General features: G+C 40.5%; 1 long non-coding RNA gene across 1 annotated transcript in view; it reads right to left on the reverse strand.

Annotated features, from left to right (window-relative positions):
• The window catches only part of LOC145515838 (uncharacterized), a 90,273-nt gene that overhangs the window by 51,478 nt on the left and 20,960 nt on the right, over positions 1-17,835 (reverse strand). Inside the window, exon 3 of the long non-coding RNA XR_014061044.1 lies at positions 17,052-17,112. This is a non-coding gene — a long non-coding RNA (uncharacterized LOC145515838). The remainder of the gene's footprint in view (positions 1-17,051; positions 17,113-17,835) is intronic.

Consider the following 17,835-nt stretch of genomic DNA (forward strand, 5'->3'; position numbering starts at 1 on the left):
ACCTCAATGAGCATTTTGTGCGCTAATGCTATCTTTATCCATAGTTTTGATACCTTGCTCATCATGTTTTTTTGCATTAATGTTTATTTTTAGAATATTTCATTAAAATATTGTTTATCTTAATTGCTGAGTTTTTTGGCACCCGCTCTAATCTTGCACTCAAGGTGACTGCCTCAACAGCTTTGCTGCAGTCCCAGTCCTGACTGACGAGTACAAGGTAATAACGTCTGACCCTCACCTGTACCTGCTTAAGCCAGGATAGCAGACATACATGGGTGACTCAGAAGGTACTGCACTCTCCTCTAGCAATGGGTCAGAAGTATGGGAATTCTAGGGACTAGATGAAAACTAGTGGTATAAATATCCACCTGGGGCCATTTAAAAAGGTATCCTCTCCAACAGGATAGTCTGAGAGGGTTGAAACAGGAGTAAGGGGTTTCGTGTTAACTGCCACAAGGCAGAAGCCAAGGGGCAATGGGAGGAACCGACTGAAGACGAGGCACTGCCACAGCTGGAGAGTTAGGCTGAGGGCCAGGTCAATCAGAGGGGCCGCCTCTAGCCCTCTTCCCAACTGTACAGCCCTAAGGGCTGAGCAGTACGGTTTACAGTATACTCTTTCCTGAAGAGCACTGGTGTGTCTCCTGCCAGGCCCTGGAATGAAGGCGGGGTGGGGAGGAAAAGTCCTAACTGAATGAAGAGTGTTCTTCAACATATTAGATGAAAGATATCTAAATACTAAATTAAAACTATGATTTTGATATTAAAGTGACCTTAGGACTCAAGGCCATGTTGCAAAACTCCAGTGGCACCATTCCCATTATTATCTGTTCAAGCTGGGGAGACACATTTATAAAGATTACAATGCAAATGGTGTCCCCTACAGTTGTGCAACTTGGAGGCCCTGATAGATAATTTTATTACTTGAATGGTCAGAAAAATCATGAGGCTGCCTAGATTTCTATGCAGGCACAGGAAAATAAAAAACTTCTCCCAGTGAAAGATCAAGACAAAAATGAATTCGCATTTTAGTTAAACTTCATAAATTGACTTATACAACTTATGGTTATAGAAAGATGAATGGAGGGAAGAATCAATGAATTCAAAAACAGAAAATAAAGAGCAATTTAAGTTATTAAGGAGAGTGATTCTATTTCAGTTAACCTGTTTTCTTAACAGGGAGATGATTCAAGAAGAAAATTCCTGTTGAAAAGGGTAGAAACATTCACTGGGGGCAAATTTCAATGTCTGATTGACTGATGCTGTTTAGGGACTTTACCTATATTTCAAAGGTTGGTCTTCCATACAGATGTGCCCTGATGCCCTTGGGAGATCCATACCCATCTGGTACAGCTGTCATCTGCTGTCTTGTTTGCTCTTCTGCTCTCTGACACCACCAGGGCGTTCCCACATATCTGTGGTTATCTTTTCTCCAGCCTCATCTTCATCATCTTACTTCCAGTCCTCATTTCTCACCATGATCACAATGTGTCCCTTCCAGATGTGTCCTTCAAATCTTTCCTATATTTGGTGCCAAATGAAGCTTTCTAAAACATAAATATGATCAAATGAAGATATGCATGTGGGTATCTACAGTACACACACAAACCTATATGAATATACACATATACACGCATATGTATTTGTATATATACAAGATATATATACATATACACACATAAATATACACAGGAATATATGAAAATATATTGACAATATATTGACTTCCCTGGTGGCTCAGAGGTTAAAGCGTCTGCCTCCAATGTGGGAGACCTGGGTTCGATCCCTGGGTCGGGAAGATCCCCTGGAGAAGGAAATGGCAAACCACTCCAGTATTCTTGCCTGGAGAATCCCATGGACGGAGGAGCCTGGTAGGCTACAGTCCATGGGGTCGCAAAGAGTCGGACACGACTGAGCGACTTCCCTTCCTTCCTGTATATGAAAATATACACATACACATATACTTAAACTGGAAGAACCAAATGTAAACATCACAGCAATTGTGTTCAGTTGGTGGGATTATGAGTCTTTATTTAAATTTTTCTTCATGCTTTTTTATATTTTCTAAGTTATCTGTAATGACTGCTGATTAATATAATTTTTAAAAATTTATTAATGATATAGAACATCTCATGAAATGAGAAAATTTTAAATAGTTGTCAATTTTTGAAGTGCTTACAAAATAGTATATATAGTATGATCTCATCTCTCTGTGTAAAATGTATACTTTATATAAATGAAAGGTATGTGTGCATTTATATTTGTATAGAAACACACACACAGAAATGCTAGCACTGATTACCTTGGGAGATGATCTTTTGAGCAATTTTTACTTTCTTGTTGCTTAGCTACATATTCAAAACTATCTATAATGAGTACATACAGTCATGGTAGTCTCTATGTGTGATTCTCTGTGGCAAAGAGATAAAACTATATATAAAAGATAAAGCAAACCAACTGATATTTTTCCTAAAACTGGTAAGATGTCCTTTATTTCTGCAATACTACTTCTGCCAAGTCCAAAAAGTAGTTATTTGACAACATTATTCTTTCCTTCTGAGATGAAAATTTGCTTCATTTCATTAAGGAGTCAAAGTTCCTTGCAGCATTTTACCAACTAGATAGCTTTGAAGCCAATCATCTGCAACTAACTTTCTTTTGGAAATTTGCAAATGGGCACTCTTTACTCAGACTGCAAAGTAGGCAGAAGTCAAAATACTACACAGGGTAAGCCCATGACCTTATAATGTCAGAACAGAAAGGAGTAGGGTATGGTGGAAATCAAGAAGGGAGAGAAGGAAGACATGGAGCTCACTTCCCCCAACAAAAACATCAAAAATACTTTTACATGTGAAAAAATTTTCATGGAAAACTAACTGGAAGCTGACAGAGGTACTCTTGTACCACCAGAGTTTCAATAAAGATCACATAATCAGATAGGACAGGGGATAAAAGGCATTGGGTTGAGACCTGTGTGTCTTGGCGGGCTCTGTAAGGTAGAGAAGGTCCACATGGGTGGACCCCCTCCACTGGGGAGAGGGCAGGTGGAGTCACAATCTGGATACCCCAGTCCTAAGGTCCTGCACAGAGGAGACAAGCTCCCTTGCCTGCTAAGAAATGCCCCGAGACAGACAAGGATGGAGAAGCCTGTATTCTACTTGTAGGAGGTGCGCATGTGCTGGCTCGCTAACCATCAGGGCAGAGAGCCTTGCTCTGGCAGCTGCCACCCTGATACGCTTCCCAATCCAAAGAGGGTAAACATCCTAGCCCTGCTCCCTCCACACTACAGCCTGGCATGAGATCCCATGAGATCTGGCCAAAGACTGGGTCTAGCCACGCAGAGACCAACGGGGGCACCTGGGGAATGATCCAGGTGGAGCCAAGGAAGCCGCTGTTAGTGCACACATCCGGCAGCAGGTGGGGCCTCAGTGGTCATAGTCAGTATACGCAGGAACACCGCCACAAAAGCACTTGGCAGCTAAGTGCTGAAGCTCAGGCAGAGAGCCCTGGGAGAGAACTCATCTAGCTGCAGAGAGACAGTGGAGGGCCTGAGGCATTGCCTGAATGGGGTGATGATGGCCCCTGTGAGCATGCTCAGAAGTAGGCAGCAGTTCCCCTCTCACGGGAGCTCCCTGGCTCCTCCACTCCACACCACAGTTAAGCACTAGAACTGGGGTAGAGAGGTCCTGGGAGAAAACTGCCACAGAAGCAGCCCAGATCTTAGATAGAACAGCCACATCAGTTTCTGCAGCTACGAACAACCCCAGCCCCAGCCCTACTCTACTCAATACCATGCATTAACTAGATCTGGGACAAACACAAGAGAGAGAGATGTGACCTTGCGCCACTTCTGAGCAGAACTGCAGACACCCACAGAGGTGGTACACAGGTCCTCTGTGATTGCACAGGCCTCAATGCTTCAGCAATCACCTCCTCTGAGGCAGGACACTGAGCCTGACCACTCAAGGACAACAGAACTGATGAGTCCCAAACTTTGCTGCTTTTACTCCAACACCTGGGGAGCAGACCCTGGCCTGGAGAGGGCAGCAACAGTTACAGGGCAGAAAGGAAGCCTCGCTTCACATCTAACACAGGCTCTAGACACTACAGCAATAACCACACTCCCTATCAACAGGTTAACAGCCAGCATATCCTGAGGAAAGGCGTGGCTGGCATCCATACCAAAACCAGCCCTCATATCAGAAACATTAGACATCTGCACAGAGACACTCCCCCATAAAAACAAGGTTTCAAAACCACAGCAGACAACTGTTTTTCCTAAGTTCAAAGAGAGAGAGAAACTCAAGTAAAATGAAAACACAGAGGAACTACTCCAACTGAAAAACCCAGAGAAATCCCGAGAGAACAAATGGAAGAGTTTATCAGTGTACTAGACAATAAGACAAAAAAGGAGGTAATAAAAATGCTAACTGAATTTTAAAAGATTGTTGATAGGAACACAGATTACTGTAAAAAGGAACTAAAAACTATAAAAATAAACCAATTATAATAGACAGTTTAATTGATAAGATAAAAACTGATCCAGAGACAATGAACATCAGACTAAATGACACAGAAGAATGAATAAGTAAGCTGGAAGGCAAAATAATGGAAATCACTCCATCAGAACAGCAGACAGGGAGACAAACGAAAAGAAATGAAAGCAACATATAAGAGCTATGCTGCTGCTGCTAACTCGCTCCAGTCGTGTCCGACTCTGTGCAACCCCATAGACGGCAGCCCACCAGGCTCCCCTGTCCCTGGGATTCTCCAGGCAAGAATACTGGAGTGGGTTGCCATTTCCTTCTCCAATGCATGAAAGTGAAAAGTGAAAGTGAAGTCGCTCAGTCGTGTCCGACTCCTAGCGACCCCATGGACTGCAGCCTACCAGGCTCCTCCGTCCATGGGATTTTACAGGCAAGAGTACTGGAGTGGGTTGCCATCGCCTTCTCCGGATAATAAAAACTGTGTCCATCTACACATAGTAGACGTTACAGAAGGAGAGAGAAGAGGATTGGAAATGTATTTGAAGAAATTAAGGCTGAAAAATTCCCAACCCTAAAGAAGGAAACAGATATCCAGGTCCAGGAAGCAGAGGGTCCCAAAAGAGATGAACCCAAACAGACTCAAGCTAAGATATATCATAATTAAAATGCTAATGGCAGCAGAGCCAAACAAAGAGTCAGTTACAAGGGACTCCTCATAAAACTATCAGCTGATTTATCTGCAGAAACTGTTCAGACATAAAGGAGTGGCAAGATATACAAAGTCCTGAAAGGACAAAATCTGCAATCTAGAACACTCCACTGGGCAAGATTATCATTTAGAATAGAAGAAGAGATAAAGAATTTCTCAGACAAGCAGAAGCTAAAAGAATTCACCAACACTAAATCTATCTTAAAAGAAACACTGAAGGGTTTTCTCTAAATATAAGAAAAGCAAGAATCTATAGGAGAGGGAAAATCACAATATGAAAGACAAATACATAAAAGAAATGAAGATCACTTAAACAAGCCAGTATATAGAAAAAAATCAAAAAAATATAAAAATGATGATAACTGCAATTAACAGTAACAGGATAAGCATGAAGATGTAAACCAGGACTTTAAAGTCACAAAATGTGGTGGAGGGAGTATAAAAATGTTGATCTATTAGAACATGTTTGAACTTACATGTCTTAAAGAAAGTAGATATAATTACAGGTCAACATACTGTAACTTCATGGTAACCATAAATCAAAAACATACAACAGATTCACAAAAAACAAAAAGAAATTTAAGCATTTTACAAAAGAAAATCATCAAAGCACAAAGGAAAAGTAAAAAGGAGAAAGAAAATCTATGATTAAAATGGCAATAAGTACATACCTGTCAATAATTACTTCAACTATCAATGAACAAAATGCTCTGATCAAAAGACATAGAGAGGCAGACTGGATAAAAAAAGCAAGAACCTACAATATACTGCCTACAAGAGACCCACTTCAGGGTGAAAGACACACACATAAACTGAAAGTGAGAGGACAGAAAAAGATATTTCATGCAAATGTAAACAAGAAAGTAAGTATAGCAATATTCATAAAGAGAAAATAGACTTTAAGACAAAGACCATAAAGAAAAACAAAGAAGGCTATTACATAATGACAAAGAAATCTATACAAGAAAAGAATATTGTATGTATTAACATATGTGCTCCCAATATAAGAGAACCTAAATATGTAAAACAAATACTAACAGACATAAAGTGAGAAATGGACAATAATAGGAGACTTTAACACCTCACTGACATCAATGGACAGATCCTCCTGACTGAAAATCAATATAACAGAGGTCTTAAATGACACAAAAATTTTAGATTCTTTTCAAGTGCATATGGATCATTGTCTAGGATAGAGCACATATTAGGTCACAAAACAAGCCTCAACAAATGTAAAGGAATAGAAATTATTTCAAGCATCTTTTTTGATAACAACAGCATGAAATTAGAAATCAACCATGGTGGGGGGTGGGGAGGAAAAGAATGAATACATGCAGACTAAATAACATGCTACTAAAAAAGCTCTGGGTCAGAGATAAAATCAAAGATACCAGAAAATATCTTGAGACAAATGAAAACACAACCTTACAAAATTTGTATGATGCAAACAAAGGCAGATCTAAATAAAGCAGTTCTAAATGGGAAGTTCACAGATAGAGGCCTTCCTCAAATTTAAAAGCCTTTGCATAGCAAAGGAAACTATAAACAAAACAAAACATAATCTGGCCAATGGAAGAATATATGTAAATTATGTGACTGACAAGGGGTTAATATCTCACATATACAAACAGCCCACGCAACTCAATATGGAGAAAACAAACAATCCAAACAAAAAACGGGCAGAAAAATTACACTTAAGGAGGTAAGTCAGATAGAGAAAGATAAATATTATATGGTATCAGGTACAGGTGGAATCTAAAAAACAATACAGAGGAGTGTATATACAAAACAGAAACAGACTCAGACTCAGAACACAAACATATGGTCACGAGAGGGGAGAGAGGAGAGTGGGAGGGATGAATCAGGAGGATGGGATTAACAAACCATTACACATAACATATACATGTACAGTGTATACACAGATCCGTGTTGGCTCAGATGGTAAAGAGTCTGCCTGAATGCAGGAGATCTGGGTTCCATTCCTGCCTCGAGAAGATCCTCTGGAGAAGGGAATGGTTATCCACTCCAGGTTCTTCCCTGGAGAATTCCATGAACAGAGGAGCCTGGTGTGCGAGCTATAGTCCATGGGGTCACAAAGAGTTAAACACAACTGAGCAATTAACACTATACATAAATAAAAAGCAAGGATTTACTGTCTATCATAGGGAATTCTATTCAAAATCTTATAATAACCTATAATGGCTATAATAGAAAAAAACCCTACATCACTGTGCTGTACACCTGAACACCTAAAACTAACACAATATTGTAAATCAACTATACATCAATAAAAGGTCTAAGAAAAAAAAAGCACTGGCATACTGTTCATGATCAAACAACCTGTTAGCTAGTCAATATTCACATCCTGTACCCAGAGTAGGAAAAACTGATTATTCTAAAGGGGTAACAAAGGCTTTAACAAGAATACATGAACTTATTTCATACATACTATGTATACAATTTCAGTTATCTTTACCCTTCAAATCAGAAAGTTCACTTCAGTTCAGTTCAGTCGCTCAGTTGAGTCCAACTCTTTGTGACTCAATGGACTACAGTACACCAGGCCTCTGTCCATCAGCAACTCCTGGAGTTGACTCAAACTCCTGTCCATTGAGTCAGTGATGCCATCCAACCATCTCATCCTCTGTCATCCCCTTCTCTTCCTGCCTTCAATCTTTCCCAGCATCAGAGTCTTTTCAAATGAGTCAGTTCTTCGCATCAGGTGGCCAAAGTATTGGAGTTTCAGATTCAGCATCAGTCCTTCCAATGAATATTCAGGACTGATCTCCTTGAGGATGGACTGATTGGATCTCCTTGCAGTCCAAGGGACTCTCAAGAGTCTTCTCCAACACCATAGTTCAAAACTATGAATTCTTCAGCTCTCAGCTTTCTTTATAGGCCAACACTCACATCCATATTGACTACTGGAAAAATCATAGCTTTGACTAGATGGACCTTTCTCAGCAAAGTAATATCTCTGCTTTTTAATATGCTGTCTAGGTTGGTCATAACTTTTCTTCCAAGGAGCAAGCGTCTTTTAATTTCATGGCTGCAATCACCATCTGCAGTGATTTTGGAGCCCCCCCAAAAATAAAGTCTGCTACTCTTTCCACTGTTTCTCCATCTATTTGCCATGAACTGATGGGACCAGATGCCAAGAACTTAGTTTTCTGAATGCTGAGTTTTAAGCTAACTTATTCACTCTCCTCTTTCATTTTAATCAAGAGGCTCTTGATGAAAATTGATATTTCTCCCAGCAATCATGATTCCAGCTTGTACTTCATCCAGCCCATTGTTTTTCATGATATACTACGCATATAAGTTAAATAAGCAGGGTGACAATATACAGCCTTGACATACTCCTCTTCCTATTTGGAATCAGTCTGTTCTTCCATGTCTAGTTCTAACTGTTGCTTCCTGACCTGCATACAGATTTCTCAAGAGGCAGGACGGGTGGTCTGGTATTCCCTTCTCTTTCATAATTTTCCACAGTTTATTGTGATCCACACAGTAAAAGGCTTTGGTATAGTCAATAAAGCAGAAATAGATGTTTTTCTGGAACCGTCTTATTTTTTTGATGATCCAACAGATGTTGGCAATTTGATCTCTGGTTCCTCTGCCTTTTCTAAAACTAGCTTGAACATCTGGAAGTTCATGGTTCATGTATTGTTGAAGCCTGGCTTGGAGAATTTTGACCATTACTTTACTAGTGTGTGAGATAAGGGCAATTGTGTGGTAGGTTTGAGCATTCTTTGGCATTGCCTTTCTGTGATCACTGCTGAGTTTTCAAAATTTGCTGGCATATTGAGTGCAGCACTTTCACAGCATCATCTTTTAGGATTTGAAATAGCTCAACTGGAATCCCATCACTTCCACTAGCTTTGTCTGTAGTGATGCTTCCTAAGGTCCACTTGACTTCACATTCCAGAATGTCTGGCTCTCGGTGAGTGATCACACCATCACGATTATCTGGGTCATGAAGATCTTTTTTGTTATGGTTCTTCTGTGTATTCTTGCCATCTCTTCTTAATACATTCTGCTTCCGTTAGGTCCATACCATTTCTGTCCTTTATTGGGCCTATCTTTGCATGGAATGTTCCCTCGGTTTCTCTAATTTTCTTGAAGAGATCTCTACTCTTTCCCTTTCTATTGTTTTCCTCTATTTCTTTGCATTGATCACAGAGGAAGGCTTTCTTATCTCTCCTTGCTACCCTTTGGAACTCTGCACTCAAATGAGTACGTCTTTCCTTTTCTCCCTTGCCTTTCCCTTCTCTTCTTTTCACAGCTATCTGTAAGGCCTCCTCAGACAACCCTTTTGTCTTTTTGCTTTCTTTTTGTTGGGATGGCCTTGATCCCTGCCTTCTGTACAACGTCACAAACCTCCGTCTATAGTTCTTCAGGCACTCTATCAGATCTAATCCCTTAAATCTATTCTCACTTCCACTGTATAATCATAAGGAATTTGACTTAGGTCATACCTGAATGGTCTAGTGGTTTTCCCTACTTTCTTCAATTTAAGTCTGAATTTGGCAATAAGGAGTTGATGATCTGAGCCACGATTATACAGTGGAAATGAGAAATAAATTTAAGGGACTAGATCTGATAGACAGAGAGCCTGATGAACTATGGATGGAGGTTCGTGACATTGTACAGGAGAAAGGAATCAAGACCATCCCCAAGAAAAACAAATACAAACTGGCTGTCTGAGGAGGCTTTACAAATAGCTGTGAAAACAAGAGAAGCAAGAAGCAAAGGAGAAAAGGAAAGATATACCCATTTGAATGCTGAGTTCCAAAGAATAGCAAGGAGAGATAAGAAAGTCTTCCTCAGTGATCAATGCAAAGAAATAGAGGCAAACAACAGAATGGGAAAGATTAGAGATCTCTTCAAGAAAATTAGAGATACCAAGGGAACATTTCATGCAAAGATGGGCACAATAAAGGACAGAAATGGTAGGGACCTAATGGAAGCAGAAGATATTAAAAAGAGGTGGCAAGAATACACAGATGAACTGTACAAAAAAGATCTTCATGACCCAGATAATCATGATGGTGTGATCACTCACCTAGAGCCAGACATCCTGGAATGTGAAGTCAAGTGGGCCTTAGGAAGCATCACTATGAACAAAGCTAGTGGAGGTGATGGAATTCCAGGTGAGCTATTTCAAATCCTAAAAGATGATGCTGTGAAAGTGCTGCACTCATGTCAGCAAATTTCGAAAACTCAGCAGTGATCGCAGGACGGGAAAAGGTCAGTTTTCATTCCAATCCCAAAGAAAGGCAATGCAATGAGAATGCTCAAACTATCGCACAATTGCACTCATCTCACACGCTAGTAAAGTAATGCTCAAAATTTTCCAAGCCAGGCTTCAGCAGTATGTGAGCTGTGAACTTCCAGATGTTCAAGCTAGTTTTAGAAAAGGCAGAGGAACCAGAGATCAAATTGCCAACATCCACTGGATCATCAAAAAAGCAAGAAAATTATCTATTTCTGCTTTATTGACTATACCAAAGCCTTTGACAGTGTGGATCACAATAAACTGTGGAAAATTCTGAAAGAGATGGGAATACCAGACCACCTGACCTGACTCTTAAGAAATCTGTATGGAATACACAATGGAATATTACTCAGCCATTAAAAAAATACATTTGAATTGGTTCTATTGAGATGGATGAAACTGGAACCCATTATACAGAGTGAAGTAAGCCAGAAAGAAAAACACCAATACAGTATACCAATGTATATATATGGAATTTGAAAGATGGTAATGATAACCCTATATGCGAGACAGAATAAGAGACAGAGATGCATAGAACAGTCTAATGGACTCTGAGGGAGAAGGTGAGGGTGGGACGTTCTGGGAGAGTAGCATTGAAACACGTATATTATCATATGTGAAACAGAACACCATTCCATGTTCGATGCATGAGACAAATGCTCAGGACTGGGGCAATGGGATGACCCAGAGGGATGGGATGGGGGGGGAGGTGGGAGGGGGGTCCAGGAAGGGGAACACATGTAAACCCATGGCTGATTCATGTCAATGTATGGCAAAAACTACTACAATATTGTAAAGTAATTAGCCTCCAACTAAAATAAATAAATTTATTTTAAAAAAAAAAGAAAGAAATCTGTATGTAGCTCAGGAAGCAACAGTTAGAAGTAGACATGGAACAACAGACTGGTTCCAAATAGGAAAAGGAGTATGTCAAGGCTGTATATTGTCACCCTGCTTATTTAACTTATATGCAGAGTATATCATGAGAAATGCTGGGCTGGATGAAGTACAAGCTGTAATCAGGATTGCCAGGAGAAATATCAATAACCTCAGATATGCAGATGACACCACACTTATGGCAGAAAGTGAAGAAGAACTAAAGAGCCTCTTGATGAAAGTGAACGAGCAGAGTGAAAAAGTTGGCTTAAAATTCAACATTCAGAAAACTAAGATCATGCCATCTGGTCCCATCACTTCATGGCAAACTGATGGAGAAACAATGGAAACAGTGACAGACTTTTATTTTGGGGGGCTCCAAAATCAATGAAGATAGTGACTGCAGCCATGAAATTAAAAGACGCTTGCTCCTTGGAAGAAAAGTTATGACCAACCTAGACAGCATATTAAAAAGCAGAGACATTACTTTGCCACAAAGGTCTGTCTAGTCAAAGCTATGGTTTTTCCTGCAGTCATGTATGGATGTGAGAGTTGGACTATAAAGAAAGCTGAGCGCCAAAGAATTGATGCTTTTGAACTGTGGTGTTGGAGAAGACTCTTGAGAGTCCCTTGGACTGCAAGGAGATCCAAACAGTCCATCCCAAAGGAAATCAGTCCTGAATATTCATTGGAAGGACTGATGCTGAAGCTGAAACTCCAATACTTTGGCCACCTGATGCAAAGAGCTGACATATCTGAAAAGACCCAGATGCTGGGAAACATTGAAGGGAGGAGGAGAAGGGGATGACAGAAGATGAGATGGTTGGATGGCATCATCGACTCAACGGACATGAGTTTGGGTAAACTCCAAGAGTTGGTGATGGACAGGGAGGCCTGGAATACTGCAGTCCATGGGGTCACAAAGAGTCAGAAACGACGGAACAACTGAACTGAACTGAACTGATCTGAGCCACAGTCAGTTCCCAGTATTGTTTTTGCCGACTGTATAGAGCTTCTGCATCTTTGGCTGCAAAGAATATAATCAATCTGATTTCAGTATTGACCATCTGGTGATATTCATGGGTAGAGTCTTCTCTTGTGTTGTTGGAAGAGGGTGTTTGCTATAACCAGTGCATTCTCCTGGCAAAACTCTATTAGCCTTTGCCCTGCTTCATTCTGTACTCCAAGGCCAAATTTGCCTGCTACTCCAGGTATTTCTTGATTTCCTACTTTTGCATTCCAGTCCCCTATAATGAAAAGGACAGCTTTTTTGGGTGTTAGTTCTAAAAGGTCTTGTAGGTCTTCATAGAACCAATCAACTTTAGCTTCTTCATCGTTACTGGTCGAGGTATAAACTTGGATTACTGTGATATTGAATGGTCTGCCTTGGAAACGAACAGAGATCATTCTGTCATGTTTGAGATTGCATCCGAGTACTTCATTTGGGACTCTTGTTGATTATGATGGCTACTCCATTTCTTCTAAGGGATTCTTGCCCACAGTAGTAGATGTAATGGTCATCTGAGTTAAATTCATCCATTCCAGTCCATTTTAGTTCACTAATTCCTAAAATGTCGACGTCCACTCTTGCCATCTCCTGTTTGTCCATTTCCAATTTGCCTTGATTCATGGACTTAACCTTCCAGGTTCGTATGCAGTATTGCTCTTTACAGCATCAGACTTTACTTCCATCAACAGGCACATAAACAACTGGGTGTTGTTTTTCTTTGGCTCCATTTCTTCACTCTTTCTGGAGTTATTTCTCCACTGATCTCCAGGAGCATATTGGGCACCTACGGACCTGGGGAGTTCATCTTTCAGTGTCCTATCTTTTTGCTTTTTCATACTCTTCATGGGGTTCTCATGGCAAGAATACTGAAGTGGTTTGCCATTCCCTTCTCCAGTGGACCATGTTTGATCAGAACTCTCCACCATGACCCATCTGTCTTGCATGGCCCTACACGGCATAGCTCATAGTTTCATTGAATTAGACAAGTCTGTGGTCCATGTGACTAGATTGTTTAGTTTTTTGTGATTGTGGTTTTCAGTCTGTCTGCCCTCTGATGGAGAAGGATAAGAGGCTTATGCAAGCTTCCTGATGGGAGAGACTGACTGATGGGGAAACTGGGTCTTGTTCTGATGGGCGGGGCCATGCTCAGTAAACCTTCAAACCAATTTTCTGTTGATAGGCAGGGCTGTGTTCCCTCCCAGTTATTTACCTGGAGCCAAACTATGGTGGAGGTAATGAAGATAATGGTGATCTCAGATGGAAAAGTAGAAGTGTAGAAGAAACAAACAGGTTAACAGACTATTACAATCAATACAATAAATGTAAAGTAAAAGAGTTATGGTGATATATGATGATACTGATATGAAGAAAAGTTAGCCCAGGCAAAGAGGAAGGATGTAGGTAAGCCAGGCCTATTGGAGAGGTGACACTGGGCCAATTCCCAAAGGCTGAGTGGATGTTAGGCAGGAAGCGCATGGTGTGAGGAGTGGGATTTCCAAGCAGAGGAAAGAAGATATGCAAAGAGAGATGACAGCACCTTGTGAAGGAAGAGTAACAGGGGATGCAGGAGAGGTAAGGAATTTGGAACTTTATGCTGACAGCAATAGGGTATCACTGAATGTTAACAGGGAAGGACAAGATGCAGTCAAATTTGCATTTTATAAAGATATTCTCTGCACAAATTAGATTCTGGAAGACCAGAGAGGGGAAAATCATTTAGGAGAGTATTGCAGTTATCTGGGTGGAAAATGGTAATTATCTGGGAATAAAAAAGAAGGGATAAAGGAGAGGAAAGGCTTTAGAATGATTCTAAGGATGATGGCACCATTCACTGATACAGGACCTGCGAGAGAGAACAAGGCTGAGTGTAATGTTAAGGTCCTTTCCAGCTTGTGGGGTTTGAGGCACCAATTGAACTTGCAAATAGGGCAACTTGGTAAGGAATAGGTACTTGGTAGGAGAGAGATCTGGGCTGTATCTTAAAATTTTAGTCACACAGATGGAAATTGAAGACATAGGAATGGCAAAAACAAAGAGATCCTAAGACACAACTTCAAAATATAAAATGTTGGTTGAGGAAGAGCTGCCCATGAAAGAGCCCGAAAAGGACATTTAGAGAAGAGGAATATGAAGAAAGAATAAAGTCAAGAGAAGAAAAGGAGAAACTTCAAAAAGGGAAGAGTCCATGGTCTAGAATGCTGTAATGACATAAAATAAGGGCCAAGGCAAGTGTATTGGATTTGGCAGCAAAATAATTCATCAACGAGCTTAGTGTGTAGTTTCAGTGGAGAGGTGGATATGAAAGCTCCACTGCAGTAGACTGAGGCTCTAATATAAGGTAATAATATGGAGACAGTACAGATCACTTTTCAAGAAGACTGGCTATAAGGAGGAAGGAAAAAGATTGAGCAGGTTATAGAAATGCCAATAGAATCCAAGGAGAGTTCTTTCCATTTCTTAAGATGAGAGAAACTGGATTATCATAATGTGAAGAAGAAAAGATACCACCTCAGCCAAATAAATATAAAACGAAGACATACAGATAGGAAAAAAAACCTTTGCAGGTACCAAATTATTCTAATTTCAAGCCTTGCTTTCTCTTGACTGAAACTGCATGTGTTCATCATTCTATCTCTGTAATTTAGCCCAGTGCCTAGGTCATAATGAGAATTCCAATATATGTTGAATGAATAGGTGGGTGAAGAATTTATAGAAAGAAGTAAATAAAGTAGTAACAGGTAATACTGAAAATGAGAACACATAAATTGAGAGTATTGCGTGTCGTTTTATTTTTTGTTTTGGGGTATACAAAAGTCTTGCCAGGCAGGGTATGATTCAGCCGCAACTAGAAACCATGCATGTGTAATAGCACTTGGGACAGCAAAGGAAGTATTTTATTGGCAACATGTATCGATTGGACAGAGAATGTAAACAAACCAGGAGGGGACTCCAAACTTTGGGGAAAATGGAGGAAATAACTGACTGAAGTTCCCGTCAAGCTAAGAACTGATGGTATGAAGAAAATGAAGGAGTAAAGCAGATGAAAATCTGTGGACACAGAGCGGCATGTTAAATTTCACAGAAGGAAAGTCTCTAGTAGTGACAAATCAGGTTGTAGCCCTGGATGTAGGATAAAGTGTAGTAAAGCTAAAGACTATTAGAGGTTAGGAGATTAACACACCATGAGGCCAGAGTGACAAGTATCTTATCCACATGGACTTTGAGCTCACCCAGCATGATGGCAAGACACACTGGGACAATGAGATGATGGTGAGCCTGGTGCCATGATTTTCCGTGATAGATGGTAGATAATAACGATAAATGGGGACAGGCAGTAGATAATGATTGATGGGTTAGATGGTAGATAATGATGATGAAGTAGGCTAGAAGGTGACAGCCAAATGGAAATAGTCTCAAAGGAAAAGATTTCCTTAAAGGGGAAGGAAATGGCAACCCACTCCAGTATTCTTGCCTGGAAAAGTCCATGGACACAGGAGCCTGACAGGCTGTAGTCCATGAGGTTACATGACTGAGCACCCATGCATGAGGGTAGAGGGAGATGGGTTAGTAGCAATAAACTGGTAGAACTAAAAAAGAAAAAAAAACGGCAGAAACATAATGGATGTGGGAATGGGGAGCTGAGATAATGCAAACCCATCTTCCTCTGACTGTGGTATGAGGGGCATGGGAAATGAGCAATCTCTCATTCAAACTGATGGAGGGAGACTCGTTATTTGGGTGAACAGACTCAGATTAAAAAAGATAAGGCAGAGACTTCCCTGGTGGTCCAGGGGTTAAGATTTCATGCTCCCAATACAGGGGGCCTGGGTTTGATCCCTGGACAGGGAACTTGACCCCACACGCCACAACTAAAGACCCTGCATGCTGCAGCTAATGATGCAGCATGCCGCAACTAAGACCTGGCACAGCCAGATACATAAATATTAAAAATAATAATAATAAGGCAGAAGATGAAGTCATAAATCCTTCATGCAACTTCAACCAACACATGTGGATCCTATAAAATGGCTGCCCTGTTATTAATGACAATTAGCAGGTAGCTCTCACCATTATTTGGTAGATACCTCCCTGTACACTGCTATAACTCTATAGCCTTTTTTGGAAGAAAATCAGCCAGAAATCTCATGCACAAAATCCTAAAACACAATTTAAAAGATCTTAGTATTTCTAAAATTTAGAAGCTTATGGTTAAAACAGAATGAAGTAAACTCTGTAGGCAAACTTCAGAATTCTCCCGCATTCCCCATTCACTGCTAGGAACTGGACAGTAGCCTTAAGACTTTTCTGTTGCTCCTTACATCTGTCCCTCAAATCCTTCTCTTACAGGGCCCTCATAGAGACCACTCCCTTTCTCTGACATGTAAAAGTTAAATAACTTAGCACTGAAAAGCAGGGTGCAGAAATTCTGAAAATGCTATTTCCCATAAGTGATATATATTTCAAAAAATAGAAAAACTTTCCCTTTGGCTTTACAATAGGGTAAAAGGGTTTCTGTGATCTCTAGAAAGCCATTCCTTGTAAACGAGCTTGAAGCATCATATTGTCCCTCATCATGATATCGCTCTCTGTACTCCATGATGATACAAATGATGGTCAGGCATCAACTGCTTTTGTCTCTTATGAGCTATGTTGAGACTCTTAGAAAGTCACTGCACTTGAAAGAAGTAGACTCACCTGACCCAATCTTTGTGGCTCAGGACATGTTTCCTGGAGCACTCAGTGACCAAGTTGTGACCTGCAGCGACAGAAAGCAGGCACATTCGCAAGACTGAGGACTGCAAGAAGTTCGATATATTAAATCTTAGAGTACACAGTAAGGAACAACAGGAGACCCAAGATATAAGAAGGGGCTTCAGAAACCACGTGAAGGAGTGTGGTTTGTACTTTCTCTTGGAGGAATGGGACAGGGATGAACAGGAGCTTCTGCTGATTTCCACTACTTCCACACAACTCAGTGGCTGATGTGGACTGTGGAGTCCATATAGAGAGTACAACTCTACCTCTATAGCATCAGTACCACCCGCCCCCACCCCTCCTCACCAAGCAACTCTAGCCCACCCACTTTCCCAAGCTGCAAGAGCAGGACCCTAAATCTTCTAGTATTATCAAAGAAGAAAATAAAGGACTGAATCGGCCCTCAGCTGACTGGCCCAAGTGTATCATCAGTATGAGAGGTCTGTAAGGGAAACTGGTCATTGGTTCAGTACAACCTTTTCTAGATGGGATCCAGGTAAGCGGTAAGAAATGGGAGATACAGAGTTTGGAAGCTTCAGGTAAATATGGAATGTTAAAAATTCAGTCTAATCATTTTTTTATTTTTATTTATTTATTTTTGAAGGACAATTGCTCTACAATATTGGATTAGTTTCTGCCAAATGATTCCACGCTATAGAGATAACAGGGATTCCTAACTGATTTTAAATTAGGTTACTGCTACTGATAAATCGAAGATGAAAGT

The sequence above is a fragment of the Giraffa tippelskirchi genome, chromosome 1 (genome assembly GCF_054371585.1).
Source record: "Giraffa tippelskirchi isolate mGirTip1 chromosome 1, T2T-mGirTip1v1.2.pri, whole genome shotgun sequence".
Taxonomy (NCBI): Eukaryota; Metazoa; Chordata; class Mammalia; order Artiodactyla; family Giraffidae; genus Giraffa; species Giraffa tippelskirchi.